The 16,074-nt window shown below is 35.2% G+C and overlaps 1 long non-coding RNA gene across 1 annotated transcript; it reads right to left on the bottom strand.

Moving 5' to 3' along the window:
* Positions 1 to 2,348: 2,348 nt before the first annotated feature.
* On the bottom strand, positions 2,349 to 5,462 carry LOC137738311 (uncharacterized). The gene is made up of 4 exons (XR_015954664.1): positions 5,079 to 5,462; positions 3,489 to 4,751; positions 2,684 to 2,806; positions 2,349 to 2,606 (listed from the first exon to the last, which is right to left on the bottom strand). It is a non-coding gene; the product is annotated as an uncharacterized LOC137738311 (long non-coding RNA).
* Between the last annotated feature and the right edge of the window lie 10,612 nt (positions 5,463 to 16,074).

The following is a 16,074-nucleotide window of genomic DNA, read 5'->3' as shown; positions in this document are numbered from 1 at the left end:
TCTGCTGGGGGTGTTTCTTTGCCTTGTCATTGGTCTATTTGGGCTTTTATTTCAAGTTGTCACGAATAAGTGGGTTTTAAAAAAACCAAAAAAATGGAACAAAAAAACAAACCGAAGCCAAAAAATCGAACCGAAATTGGTTGGTTTGGTTTCGGTTTCAGTTTTAGTTGTCTGGAACCCCTTCCCTCCAGGTTGAGAGTATTTACTTCAAGCAACCTTGACAACAGATTTTGTGTTGCTATTATTGAATAAGTAAACTATTTATACGTATCCTAGATCTTCCTCCTCCTCGACTCTACCTCCCTCTCTGTCCCAATCTCTCAGCTCTTGTCACATCCCCTCCTCCTTCATCTCAGCCTTTTTTGCAAACCCAATTTCTCGTCTATTCACCCCTGCGACTCTCCGCAGCCACCATATCCACTCCGCCACTGTGTGAATTTCAAATTTTCATTTTCCCCAATTGTTTTAAAAATAATTGGTTTCGTGGGCCATCATTTCTACAAAATGGTAAGTTGGTTTTAGATTTGTAATGTGGTATTGGGATTTTGACCAAATTGTAATGATGCCCAAAATTCGACGTTTGCAGCAAAATTTTGTGATGAACTTGATTTACAAATAAAAAAAATAAAAAAAATAATAAAAAAAAGGGAACTCGAACCAAAAAATAATTGAAGAAAACCGAACTGAAATTTTGGTGTTGGCGAAAAACCGAACCGATTGAAATCAAACCTATCCCTAGTCACCAGGGCCGGTTCAAAGATTTTTGAGGCCAGGGGCGACGCCAAAAAATGTGCCCTCACTTCATATAAAAAAATTATTTGTTTTCACACGTAAGATATCAATAAAATTATATTTAGAATAACATTTCAAACTCAATAATTTAGAAATACAGAATAACTAATTTATGTTGTATCGAGAGAAGAAAACTAAAAAACTTCAGGCTTACAAGTGAATAGATTATGAGTTTTGTTTTCCATTTTAACTTTTAAAGTGTTTTTGTATAAATCATGATGTATTTTTTCTTATTTACTAACCTCGTCAATATAAGATTAAAAAAATCATAATGTTTTCGAGTGTTTAAGGATATGTATAAGTAATGAATGAACACTAAATTAAAGCTTTTGATGACACGTAATATTATTTGCAAATTTAGTCTACGCATTACTCTTTGTTGAAGATTAAACTTGAATTGAAACGGATATTTAAAAATAGCAACCCACATAACTACTAGCTAATAGATAAATTAACAACCAAACAAAAATTTGTAAAAATTGAAAAAAATAAACATGCACATAGCATTTTGAACTCGGGACCTCTTGTTAATTTTAAACAACAAAAATCATTGCTTCTAATTAAACTTCTTGATCTTTTAGCTAAATTTTATAAATTTATACTTTTATGAAAAGAAATTTGTAAAAATTGGAATGTAAATAAGCACAAAACCAAATTTTATAAATTTATACTCTTATAAAAACATATATAAATATACCACCCTAATAATCTTGGTGCCCCCAATTTTTTGGGTCCCAGATGGTCGCCCTGCCTGCACTGGGCCTGGCCCAGGCATGCTAGTCACAAACATTTTAAGGCCCGTTCTAGCATCTTATTCTCGTGTAATTAATGGATTAATTGCACAAACACCCCCTGAGATTTTTGTGGTTTCATAAAACCCCTTCAAGTTTTCAACATATCACAAACATCTTGATGTTTTAAAATCATTTCACAAACCTCCCTCCATGACCAAAAAAATACCCTAACAATCCTACCAGAAGAAGTGAAAATACAAAAAAAATCTTATTGTGCCAAAATAGTGTTTGGCTTCAAGTTTTGGTTAGACGATTGCTATCATATAAAAAAAAACATAATGATATTTTTTTTCACTGCAAAAAACAACTCATTTGTGGGAACACAATCTACGGTGTGAACACATATTTGGGAACGAAGAATTGAAAACACAAGCATGTTTTTCCCTTTATGCTTGTATGTTTTGAAAAGTAAACTTTTATCAATTTCTGCTCCAGATTGAAAAAAGAATTAGCAACCCCATCAAGAATATCCTTGTGAAGTGGCTCCTGGTGATTCTCCATATTAAAGGTTGGTTTCACAAACCAAATTGAAGTTTGATTCCAAATTGAAGGAATGTTGGTCTCCTGAACCATGTCAAGAGATTAGAAGTCAAGCCATTGCAACAAACCAAGTTGTTGGCAATCAATCATTTTGAAGAAGTTGCTATAGTTGGGTTTTCACTTTTGGTTTGGATTTTGGGTATAACTAGGATTTGTACCCGCGCGTTGATGTGGGATTGAAAACTATACGAAAGATTATGCAATTTCAATCTTCATAAAAAGTGTTTAAGTCAAAAACTGAGTTACCGTAAAAAACTGAGTTACCAATGCCAATGCAAGTTATACACAACCTCAACATGAATGAAACAAATTTAAATATCAAAAGAGAAACCTATTTCGTCTATTAAAAATATTACGAAGTTCTTTGGATACGAAAAAACACAAATTGCTTCATGTCCAAAAACATTAATGGGAAATGTTGTTTACTGCAACACTAAAAGTTGTCCTCTGCTATGTTGGTCATTAAGGAAGCATCCTAGGCTAGGGAAAAAAAATTGAAATAATTTTATAGACACTAGAATTATGTCATGAAGAAAATAAGGATAAGGCGTGTTTACCTAGTGTTTTTGTGTGCAGAAAGAAGTCTGATTTTGCCCGAAAATGGAGATGACCTTCTCTGGCAATTCTATAGGATACGATCAAACTTTTGTGTGTCTTCAACTTGCCTTGCAACCAAGTTTCTACAAAAACATATCGAATTCAAGAAAGTAATTAGACCAAGGCATAACAGATTATAAGAAAAAGTATAGAAAATATAAACTACATATACCACTTATTATAGTACTTTGTATTCCGAATACACCTAAAAATATATCGATTTCTAGTGAATAGTTCGGTTCCAATTAATTCCACTTTAGTTTCTTTCAAACCCTTCAACTTATCCTTGACTTTTTTTTTTTTCTTTTAACAGCATCATAATTAAGAGTTAGCTTCCATCAAATCCTTCAACCAATCCCACCCATACCTATCTAACCCTTCATAATCCCAATTTTACTCTCTTAAACCTTTTAGCCTAACCTTGACTTTGTTTTTATAGCTCTTTCATTTAAAAGCTTATTTTCTCTAGAAAATCATAATAGTTTCTGTCTTACATCACATTTTAAACTCTTGATAACATTAATTTCCATCTCAAATCAGAATGAACCTCCTACGTTAGAAATATGAGTAAAAAAATGTTTAGTAAAAGAATTTGCCAATTCTAATTAAGAACTGTTAATCAAACTGTAAAAGCAACATATGAACTTTTCCAACTTCAAACATAGAACCAACAGTGATAATACAATTGGAAATGGAATAGACCAAACAGACCATGAAGATTACACAATCAGAAGATGATATATTTGAAGGAGAAGAGTTCATTACATAGTGTGATGACAGTCGATCAGCAACAGAAACTGAGAAGAGCGAAGAACTTGGCCTCCGATTTTCTCCACAATAATTGAAAAAATAAATAAACTTAACATGTAGGAATGATGCTAATATTTTCTCTAGACAATAAACATCATCTCTTAAAATATTAAAAATAATGTATGTGCATTTCATTCATATTTCTATTCACATCGTAAACCTCAAAACACAACTCATGGAACAACTTTTCTTACTAAACCCTAGAACGCATTTTAAAAATTTTAAAATAGTACTCATTTTTTGTTTTCTTTGCTAAATTCATTCATGCGTTTCTTAAATTTAAATTCAGTTTATAAATTTTCGTATCAATCTTTTGAAAGTAATTTTTTATGTAATTATTTAAAATATGTTGTTGTATTTAAAATATGCTATATAAAACATACTTATTGCTTCCACTTAAGAATACTGATAACACAAAATGAATTAAACTTGAAGGTTAAAGTAAGTTCTCTTGCCAAATAATCGAAGCCAAATTGACACAGAAACATATCAACATTGCATTGTCATAGGTACACCATTAGCAACGTTTCTTTACTGATTCAAACATAAACATGAATCAATTAAAAGCGTTAAAAAAATGAAATCACACTTCAATTCTTTGCTAAATTCATTCATGCGTTTCTTAAATTTAATTTAGTTTATAAATTTTCACATCAATCTTTAGAAAGTAATTTTTTATGTAATTATTTAAAATATGGCGTATAAAACATACATATTGCTTCCACTTAATAAAACTGATAACACAAAATGAATTAAACCTCGAAGTAGTTCTCCTAATGAATTTTCAAAACAACGATACAATACAGAAGAGAAGATTGACAAAATGAAGGTACAAAACCATATGTCTACCGAACTAGTTCCCAAATTAATGCTTAGTTTTATGTTGCATGTAGACTTCTCCTATTGTTCTTTGTACATTGGGATATACATATGTACATAATAATTACACACACACACACACACACATGTATATACTTATAGCAGGGAAGAAACTAACACAATAATATAGCAATTGCTAGGAAAATGAGAGATGTACGTATTTTACTGAGAGAATATGACGAAAGAGGATTCTTTTATCAATCAGTGATATTCTGCTAATTTCGTAGAATTAGAACGTCATAAATGAATCCGAGTAAGGAAATATAGTAGTGGCGAATCCAAGATCAGTGGCCTCGGAGAGTTAGTTCGAGCGCATATTCGGATATCCGAGAATGGGACCTGCAAGGGGTGTTTGTGAAAAACACATTTGTGAAAAAAAAAAAAAAAAAAAAAAAAAAAAAAAAACACAGGGAAGAAGAAATCAAAACTAAAACCACAAAATCCAGAACAATCAAAACAAAAACCCTCAAGAAAAACCCACACAAAAATGAAGAAAGTTAGAGAACCCAGAGTAAGATTAGAATTTGGAAGAAACCCCATTTGAGAAAAGCTCACAAAGATGAAGAAAAGTATCATCAAGATTAAAAGCAGAGCAATCAGAACAAAACCCATATGAGAAATAGCCGCAAAGATGAAGAAAAAAAAATCTTGGGGTTTGGGATATACCTGAATGAAGTAGTCATGGAAGAAGAGGCCCGGCAGCTGAGCAGAGAAACTCTTTTGGTGGGAGTAAATCTGCACCATCGTCGACCTCACAATGATCTCAGTTTTTGGGAAAGTCTCGTGGTAGAAATCGTATTCAAGATCCGATTGACCTCCATCATTCATCTCCTCCATGACGACTTGGCCGCCATCAGAAGAAGCCAAAGAAACCAGATTGACCAGTGGTTCTTGGGTGGAGGAGGAGGTGGAGAGAAGCAAGGAAACACGAAGGATTAACGCAGGGAGAAAAGCACAGAAACAGAGAGGAAGAGAAAGGGAAAAGGGACGAAAGAAAATGGAAGAGCCTTTGAGCACCTTCCCACAAAACGGTTACTCATTTGACAGCAAAGCAATAGGGCAAAGTTGAAATAATAGAAAAGAAGTAAGGGTGAAAATGGAAGAACACTGTTAATGAACAGTGTTTTTGTGCTAATTTTTAGTATATATAAATATATGGGAAATATTATGTTCGGTTTTACATTTTCCTATATCTGTCATGTTAGGTTTTATTTTGAATTGTTGCAATTTGTTATGAAAATGTTGGATTGTTTTTAAATCAGACATGTAAATTTTATTTTGGTTGTATATTACTTTAATGCGTGAGGCTCGCTCACCATTCAAATTCAATATTAGGTGATTAACGCAGATCAAAGAAAAAAATACCAAGTGAAAAAGACTAGCCTTTATTTATTTTATTTTTATTTTTATTTTTGTCAAACGATAGAAAAATTAATGAAGTGGGGGTTTTGGCTACAAAAATATTAATTTTTCCATTTTAAGATTATTTTATACTGATGTCAGCATAAAACTAACAGAACCGTAAAAGGAGGGTTTTGTGAAATGATTTTAAAATGTCAAATGATGTTTGTGATGTGTGAGCAGGTTTTGTGAATATAGAAAAACCTTAGGGGGTGTATGTGTAATTAACCCTGTAATTTTTTTTTTTTTAATAAACGATATTATCTACACTAAGGAGGAGGGGGTGGCTAATCCTCACAATGGGCTAGCAATAATGTGGTTCAAATTCGCTTTTGGCGAGAATCGAATTTAAGACCTCTCACTTACAAGTGAAGAACCTTGTAATTACTTAACAAGCTTAATCAATCTTAATTGAGTTTAGGCTTTAATTATTTTAAATTAATTTAACTTAATCTTTTTTTGTTTTCCCAAAACTTGAGCTTATCAATGTGCGATCCAAGGTGATAGTTAGAAAGGTAGTGGAGAATTAGAACTCTTACTAATTGACTATAAACTAAAACCTTCATGCAATTCTTCCTTCCTTAGGGCTTTCCGCAAGTCATGAGTGACCCTTAGCAGAACATCATGAATACCCAAGCTAATTAGAAAAAGGCAGAGAATGCATTCGGTTGAAATATAGAACACGATTCTTCACTAAATGAATACTCTTAATCACATTGATATGGCATGAAGTTTTTGTCAAACCCCTAATGTTAATCCTTAGCTTTATATGATTCATACATATGTAATAGTTAGAACTCTATGTAATTAAATTATATAGGGTGATCATTTTCACAAAATCTTTTTATTTTTATTTTTATATTTGTTTTCTCTTTTATCTTTTTTGTTTTCTCTTAGAGGTGGGCCTTGAATAAGAGCAAACAAATATTAAAATTTTGAAAAAGGTTTCGAGATTGCATACGTCAAAAATTTCAAAAAACAAACATTCAGAGATCAAGTAACGGGCCAAAATGTTTCGACGGTTATCAACGAAAAATCACAATTTAACGGTTATTTTAACTCCGATTTTGATGATTTTTTACAACTACATTCCTTGACCCTATATGAATACAATGCATGAATTCGATCTTCAATTTAAAATATTTACACAAGTGGATGCCACAAAATCTTATGTTATATTTAATGAAAGTATAAATAAACTCTTAAGTGTTAGTGAATCTATTGTTTTGATAGGATACGCATTCTACGAAACTAGTTTCAACGATCCAACCGTCAAACATGTTTGTATATGCTTCGAGATCGCATACGCAAAAATTTCAACAAACAAACATTCAGAGATCAAGTAACAGGACAAAACTTTTCGACGGTTATAAAAAAAATCAAGATTTAACGGTTATTTTAACTCAGATTTTGATAATTTTTTACAGCTACACTCCTTGACCCTATATGAATATCATGAATGAACTCAATCTTCAATTTAAAATATTTACACTAGTGGATACCACAAAATCTTATGTTATACTTAAATGAAGGTATGAATAAACTTTTAAGTGTTAGTGAATTTATCATTTTGATGGGATACGCATTCTACGAAACTAATTTCAACGATCCAATTGTCAAACATGTTTGTATATACTTCGAGATCACATACACCAAAAATTGCAAAAAACAAACATTCAGAGATCAAGTAACGGGACAAAAGTTTTCGACGGTTATCATTGAAAAATCACGATTTAACGGTTATTTTAACTCCGATTTTGATGATTTTTTACAACCACACTCCTTGACCCTATGTGAATACAATGAATGAACTCGATCTTCAATTTAAAATATTTACACTATTGGATACTACAAAATCTTATGTTATACTTGATGAAAGTATGAATAAACTCTTAAGTGTTAGTGAATCTATCATTTTGATGGGATACGCATTCTATGACAGCCCGTCCCGGGAATTTCAAAAACGTACGCGTGAAAAGACGATTTTGCCCCTAGCGAGATTTTCCGTTGTGTGGTTGTTCTCTTAATTTGTGTGGCTGGTTGTGGACCACACACACACTCCCAAATCCCCCACACCCTTTCCCCCTATCCCTGCACCCTGTCCCGAGTCCCTTTCCCTTCCCTTTTTCCCTATAATGTACGAACACACACCCAAACCCATCAAACCTTCACAGATCGAAGGAACAAGGTACATATTCATGCTCATGAAGCTCGTGGAAGTCCAACCATACCCATTTCAGGTAAGGTCACCTTCGTTTTCACGTCGAACTCGTGATGTCCGATTTGAGGTATTGTTCATGCACACGTAATTTCTCACGTTTTAGGGAATTTCAAGCTTGTAGGAAGCTTGGTGAGGTCCCTAAGAGGCTCGAGGTGGTTCGTTTGAAGGTTTTGGATGTCGGGATCGTGAGTTTCGAGGTTGGCCGGAGTTGGGGGGATTTTCCAGGTGAGATTTCATGGATTTTAGCACTTGAAAGTGGTATGATTGTGTTCCTCGTGTTGTAAGCTTCAATTTGGTACTAATTTTGTGAAATTTGGTTGAAAAACGAAGAAGATAGGACGTTTTAAAGTTTTTCCCGATTTTCCGGCGCCGGCGACGGCGCCGGAGGCTCGCCGGAGAAGACGACGGAATATTCCGTCAAATTTGACAGAATATTCCTGACGCCGTTGACGGTTACCGTTAGGGATAACGGAATATTCCTGACGGCGTCAACTGACGTCGTCAGCGTGCCAGGCACGTGCCTGCGCGTGGCCGTGCCTTGGCTGGCGCGTGGGGGCGCGTGCGACGGTGAAAAATTATTTTAAAAATATGGGGATGTTCCTGAGGTTGAGTAGATCACGTTGGTGTATTCATACACCCCATTTGAGCAATGTATGAGAGGTTATTTCTAAAGTTTGGTTATGTGCTTTAAAATTAACGTTTTTATAGTTGTTTCGCATATAGGTGAGACGTATCCCGAGAACGAGCGTGGTCACTCGAGGCAAGGGGGTTACGACCCTTCTACTTACCAGTGAGTGGGCTTTTGGTTTTTCGTATATACCTATATACTTATATTTTTTCCTAGAAATTGATTTTTATTCATTTATTCGTTATATGCCATGCATTACATTGCCGTTTGTCATGCATTGTTAGTTTCATTTATACATACGTATATTGGTGCTGTGGACGTACAAGTAAGTGCCAGGTGAGTTATGATTCATGTTTACATTCAGTAGTGACTTTGAGACTTAGAGAGCTCGTAACCTGCACCCCCGGTGTTAGTGCTCCCGCCCAGAGTTGGGCACAGTCCTTCACGTGATGTTCACCTCCCGCACCACACGCTCATCTTGGATTCAAGTTAGGTGCACAGTCCTGTCGTACAAACAACTTTAGGTGGTTCCGACTCGTAGGTGACCCACGATTATTCGCCCAGCCTTCACGTGATCGTAGCACTAGAGCGTATTTATATTACACCCAGGCCTGTTGTACAGACCACTTTAGGTGGTTCCGACTCGTGTGCAGGTATAGTTAGTGAGATGGAGATTCGAGCTCTAGATTCAGCCGTACAGGTCACGTTAGGTGACTCCGGCTGACAGTTACTTGTTATTGATCGATGTTTCCTGAGCATTGGCATATTACTTCGAGGCATATTGCATGGCACGCTTTTCGAGCATGTTATATATATATATATATATATATATATATACTCTATTTTCTGGGAAGTATACAGGTTTTACGGCGAGGGGTTAGAACTTATTTATTGAATTGGTTTTCGAAAAGCTTTGTTTTTGCCCATTCACACTTTTGTTTTGCGCCCCTCCAGGTTCTAGTTGGCTAGCACGTTTGGTGGATTCCCTGAGGACTTTCTCGGCATATTTGACAGACCGTCACCAGTGTAGGACCACCTTCGGGTGTGCTTTTGTTGTGTCGTTCCTTTTGGACTGCTTTAGGCTTGTTTGCTCTGAACTTAGGATTTACACCCGTTGCACTTGTTTTATTACTTTGTGTAACGCTAGTTTTTAATTATTCGTACTATTTCTATTATTATTTTATTAGCTTCCGCACTGTGCACATGGTTTCGTCACTTCCACGTGATGGCCAGCATGCCCTGATCTTGATCGGGGTGTGTCACATTCTACGAAATTAATTTCAATGATCGAACCGTCAAACATTTTTGTATATGCTTCAAGATCGTATACACTAAAAATCGCAAAAAGGAAACATTCAGAGATAAAGTAAAGGGACAAAACCTTTCGATGGTTATCAATGAAAAATCATGATTTAACGGTTATTTTAACTCCGATTTTGATGATTTTTTTACAACTACACTCCTTGACCCTATACGAATACAATGACTGAACTCGATCTTTAATTTAAAATATTTACACAAGTAGACACCACAAAATCTTATGTTATACTTAATGAAAGTATGAATAAACTCTTAAGTGTTAGTGAATCTATTGTTTTGATGGGATACGCATTCTATGAAACTAGTTTCAACGATCCAACTGCCAAACATGTTTGAATATACTTCGAGATCGCATACGCCAAAAATTTCAAAAAAATAAAAAACATTCAGAGATCAAGTAATGGGACAAAACTTTTCGGCGGTTATCAACGAAAAATCACGATTTAACGGTTATTTTAACTCCGATTTTGATGATTTTTTATAGCTACAGTCCTTGACCCTATGTGAATACAATGAATGAATTCGATCTTCAATTTAAAATATTTACCCTAGTAGATACCACAAAATCTTATGTTATACTTAATGAAAGTATAAATAAACTCCAAGTGTTAGTGAATCTATCATTTTGATGGGATACGCATTCTACGAAATTAATTTCAATGATCTAACCGTCAAACTTATTTGTATATGCTTCAAGATTGCATACGCCAAAAATCGCAAAAAACAAACATTTAGAGATGAATTCGATCTTCAATTTAAAATATTTACACTGATGGATACCACAAAATCTTATGTCATGATGATCGATGAAAATTGAGGATTTTGTAAAAGGAATAACATGCAAGCTTTGAGTTCCGTTGGCAAGGTTTAAACTTTTGAGAAAAGCTTCACAACCTTGAAAACAAAAACTCTTTCATTTTGCATATCCTTGCACATTTAATATTTTGTAATAGATTAGTAGTGTATGGATGTTTGCTTATTAGACTCTTATTTTCCAGTGTAGATATAGTACTTAAACGACAAATGTGTTTTAATGTTTTGAAGTAATATTTATGTGGCAATGTGTGGTATGTGCAAATTCAAGAAAAAAAACATTTTTCTTAATAAGTTATAGCGGGTCATAACGGGTCGGGTCACTTTACCCGTTGGGTAAAGTGACCCGACCTGTTAAGGATCCGTTAAGATAACGGGTGTGACATGACACGACCCGTTAAGATAACAGGTGTTACACGAAAATGACACGAACACGACAGACACGACCAGTTTGCCAGGCCTACTCGGCGTTGTAAGGCCTCATAGATGATTCACACCTTCATTTTTCATACTTGTTTTATCTTACAAGTCTTCGCTCGGGGTATGTTTCTTTGCGGCAAGGAGACTGATGTATTGTTTAGCTGTATAATCTTCATCATTTCAGCAGGCCGTTTGGTTTTATCCAACATGTACCAAGCAAGATGAAGGAAAATGTACAGTTGGAATCATTGCAAGTTGTGTATATGCATGAGGAGTCTTGTACCTATTCATGCGCAAATGATTCCATCACCTTACCAACCAATGATGAGTTCAAGAGTAATCCAGTGACCTGTGGCTACGTAGGTTGGTGGTCAAAGGTACATCATGAAAACTTGGGGACGACAAATGACACCAATTCTTCTTATTCACGTAATGATGTGCCGAGAGATGATTGTTTTGCGGTTCCAGCTGACACCTTTTGATCGTGTGAGTGCAACTCCTTTGCCAGATGGATTTGCCGCTTTAGCTCCTCAACTCATGTGCTTGTCTTCTCAACATTTAGGTGTTTCTGAATAGGCGGATGATGAAGTTGATTCGCACTAAGATGACCTTGTTTTGCTGCAGCATCAACAAGTTTTGAACAAGCAACTGCGTGAAGGTGCTTTGGATGATAATGACGTTAATTTCTGTCATAAGAAGAACAAAGTGTTTAGGCCTCCTCAATTTGATGGTGATGTGAAAATTAACTTAACACACAAATTAAACCCTATTTGTGACAATTGTAGTAGATATGTAAGTATGGATCGTTCTAGACCGGGGATTAACTAGGGATGCTAATCTATACAAATAAGACTAAAAAACACTAAACTAGACTCTATAGACTTAAAACTAACTTTAGACACTTAAAACAACAACCAATAATAAAAAATAAAAAAAATAAAAAAAACTCAATTTTAGACTCAACAAGTGTTTTGGGATGAAAATATGACTTGACTTGACTCAAAAGACTCAAGGAAAACAAGTTTTGACTCAAATATGAAGACTAAGTGAAATGGGGATTGCTTTTGATGAATTTTAAACTTAAAATAAAAACTTTATAGAAAACACTTTTGAAAAACGAATTTAGGTGAAATAAATGGGTGAAATGTTAGTTAGAGGGTCCTTCTCCACACATGATATATGCATATAAACCAATTTCCCGTTATTATTTCTTTAGACTATGAATGACAACGCCCCAAATTAGTTGCGTCGCACAACTAACCCTCAGGTTTTCCTTAATTCATCAAATTGAATGAAAACGCATCACAACCAAATTATCTTTCTCAAGTTCTTTATATGAAACGCATAACAAAGATACATATAAAAAGTCATTAAGTTTTGTGAAAACCATAAACATTGACAAGACATTCATCACTATGAAACGCATGCGACTCATACCAAGAATTTACTTAACGCGATTGTGACTAGCAACCTCCATTACTCGTGAATATAAGTGAATAACTATTACGTGAAACCCCCTTATATTCTAGCGTCAAATTTATGCATTTAACCCCCAACCCACATACATAAACCAGTTTTAATAACTTAGATAAGCAAATCATATTCATGCCAATTGGACGTAATCAATTCATATAAAACATATAATCATGGCTTCGAATTTACCTCCAACTAAAAAGAAGTTAGTTCCTCATGTTCATTATAATTAAAAACCAAATTAACGTAAACATTAAATTAAGACTAAGGATAGAAAGAACCAAGAAAACACTCCACACTCCAATGGCATGCACGACACTCCCTTGGATGGCAGATTGCACAAGTCCTCCTCTCCTTGCTTGTGGCACTAAGGTGGTGTAGGGTGAATTTTGGTGTTTTGATGGCTGAAAGTATGAATGAATGAATGAGTGAATGGATGATGGAATGGTGCAGCATAGGGCTATATATATAGGCTAATTATGCACAATTAGTGAAGGAAAAGGATTGCACAATCCCATGGGAAAATGGTTAAGTATAGGCAGAAACCAAAGGGGAATGGGATAGGTAGTGCACAGGATGGATTTAGGGCATTCTAGAAGGATAGGTGCGGCATACTTGTAGGGATAAGATAAGGTTTCTAGAAAGAATGGTTTAAAGCAGATTTTTGGTCCTAAAGGGATAAGGACATATGATATAGGTGTAGAGGAAGGATTGCAATTCCTAAACCTACAAGGATTGGTGTTTATGCAGCATACAAAGGAATAAGGTTCTAGAATCTGTTCTAAGTGTTTAAATATACATCTAATCCCTCCAAAATAGCTAATTTCAAGGCACAGCCTAATTTGGATAGGATAAGATAGGATAATGTTAGAGTTAGAAAAGGATAAGGTTGGTTAGGATAGGATAAGATAAGGTTGGATAAGGTTCCTTATTTCTTGCTACTTCCTTATCTTCTTTGCATTAGGACTTCATCCACCAGATTTGTAGCCTTTCCTAGCCCTTCTTGACTTCAATTTTGTCCATCCTCTTCGCTCCATGGCTAAGCTATCCAATCCATGCCCAAAAATGCTCCAATTAGCTTCAAAATGCTATTTCTTGCTCCTTTTGCCATTAGGACCTAAAAACATACGAAAATAGCTTAAAAGACTAAAATAAATAGTAATTAACTCACTAAATGCAAGGAAACAACATAACTAAGTAGCATATGCTCCTATCAGATGGCCATGTGTCACTTGAGAAAAATATATGTATTTTCTTCTTTCTTGTGATTTCTTCTGTTTTTTTTTATTGGTTTAGTTTTTTGTTTGTAACACCTTTCTTTGTTTTCTTTAGGCTGGGCCCTTTTGTTCTTTTGACTTGGTGAACATGGGCGTTCATTCCTTTACGGAGATACTATTTAAAGGTAATCAAGATACAATGACTTATTAATTGCCCTAGTTTAGTCTTCTCAACAAGCTGCTTCAGAGGGTTATCAAGATACAGTGACTTCTTTTGCTTTAGTCTAAGCACGTCTAGAAGTGTTGGCGCATGAGCGTGAGTAGTTGGAAACCGAAGCATCACGACTTCAAGGTGTTCTCTTAAAGTAGGAAACTACATTTTCGCAGCATTAAGAGGAGGTTTCACGCCTAAAGCAAGAGAAATATGCGGCCAAGGAAATGCCCACCTTGTCTCCCACCGATGTAGAGACTTTGAAGACTTTGGAAGGCTTGCTTGAAGTTCGTCGCCGTAGTTTTAGAGACATAGCTCTCAAGTAGTATCTTCCATTTTTTGTGCTTGAAGCCTTCTTTGTTCTTTTTGTTTTGTTTTTTTTTTTTTTTTTTTTATAATTTTGTAATAAGGCTTTCTTCCTTTAAAGAAATAAATTATTCATATTCTTGTTGGAAATGTGCCCTAAAACCAATCATATGATGATACTTTATGGACATTTCACATGTTAAACTAATCTAGTTTAATATTAAGGGCAAACATTATTGTTTGAGCCGTCTCATATAAATGTTATATGCTTAAACGATAAGTCCAAGGAATATGTGATTGGAAGAATGCGATCTAAAGAAGTTAGATTCATGAGACCATTCTTTCGTTGACACATCCTAAACGTTCCTGATCATAGGATTGTCAATTGGGCATTGACAGTCCGTTAAGATCAGTACATGCTATGTCTTCTCTCAGGGAGAGTGACTAGTCTCGAGTCATTGGTGTGTGTGACATCAAGACAAGTATGTAGGTGCTCAATAGAGAATGAGTTCACTGAACACGATCAACGAAGAGTTCTCATATTCATGTCACATGAGAACTCATGGTTGGGATAATGCAAAGTAGTCCTTTGACCTGAGGCATCACATCTATCTTGTGGTTAGGTACTTGATCTTTGATTATGTCAAAGTCACTCTATCAGGGTGTCCACGGCATCGTCGGGGTTAAGCCACTTAGCCATGGAGGCAAGTGAATGCGCAACAAGGGATCTCTAACCTTCAAACTGTTTGAGGGAGAATACTCTATGATATGATTTAGAATCTCTGGCCAGAGTATGAATGAGATGTTGGAATGCGTTCCAGATCACATTCAAGGTAATCATATAAGTACAAGATTCACATTGGATAGTAGACATGAATAAACTATCAAACCAAACAATGTGGTCAAGAGTATTGTATTAGAGAAAGACCGTATTGCATTTGTAATCCTAAAACTGAATAGGTTCTCCACCTCTTCTGATTAGCTTGGGTAACCATGACATGCTGCTAGGCGTCAACCATGGTTTGTGGAAGCCCTAAAAGTGTATTATCACTAACGGGAGAATTGAAAGTAAGTTTCAATTCACAATCGATTAGAAAGAGTTTTTAATCGCCCACTGCCTCGCTAAAAGGAACCTAATGGATCGTTCACCGAGTAAGGTCGAGTTTGAAGAAACAACGGAGATGAGTAAGAATAATTAAATGGTTTAATTATTTATCTAAGGCTAGGATTAATTAATATGTTAATTAATCAAACGAATAAGTTCGTTAAAGACCTCGGGTTAGTTTTGGGCCGCAAGGCCCAATGGGATTTGAATGTCAAGCCCATTAACTCAAGTTGTATGACAACTTGAATAAACAAAGGGCTTGAAAGCCCAATGAACCCTATAGGCCGGCCATGATAGAAGAATAGGGCTTTTGGTCCATTAGGTCACTTATTTGAAGGGACTATATAAAGGACTTTATAGCCTAAAATTTTCATGTGGTAATTTTTGGGGAAAGGATGAGAACACAAGCTCTCCTTTCTTTCTAAAATTTTCGGTCACCTTGGAGGGATCATCTAGCAATCAAACTCCTCTAAGGTCACTCATTTCTTCTTCATTATGCCTTGGTGATGAATCATTAGAGGTTCTCAATTTTGGGAACTTGGAGAAA

This window comes from Pyrus communis, chromosome 13, assembly GCF_041283825.1.
Source record: "Pyrus communis isolate YQ-2024b chromosome 13, ASM4128382v1, whole genome shotgun sequence".
In the NCBI taxonomy this organism is placed as follows: domain Eukaryota; kingdom Viridiplantae; phylum Streptophyta; class Magnoliopsida; order Rosales; family Rosaceae; genus Pyrus; species Pyrus communis.
Note: the sequence above shows the minus strand (reverse complement) of the source record. Positions and strands in the feature narration are given on the sequence as shown.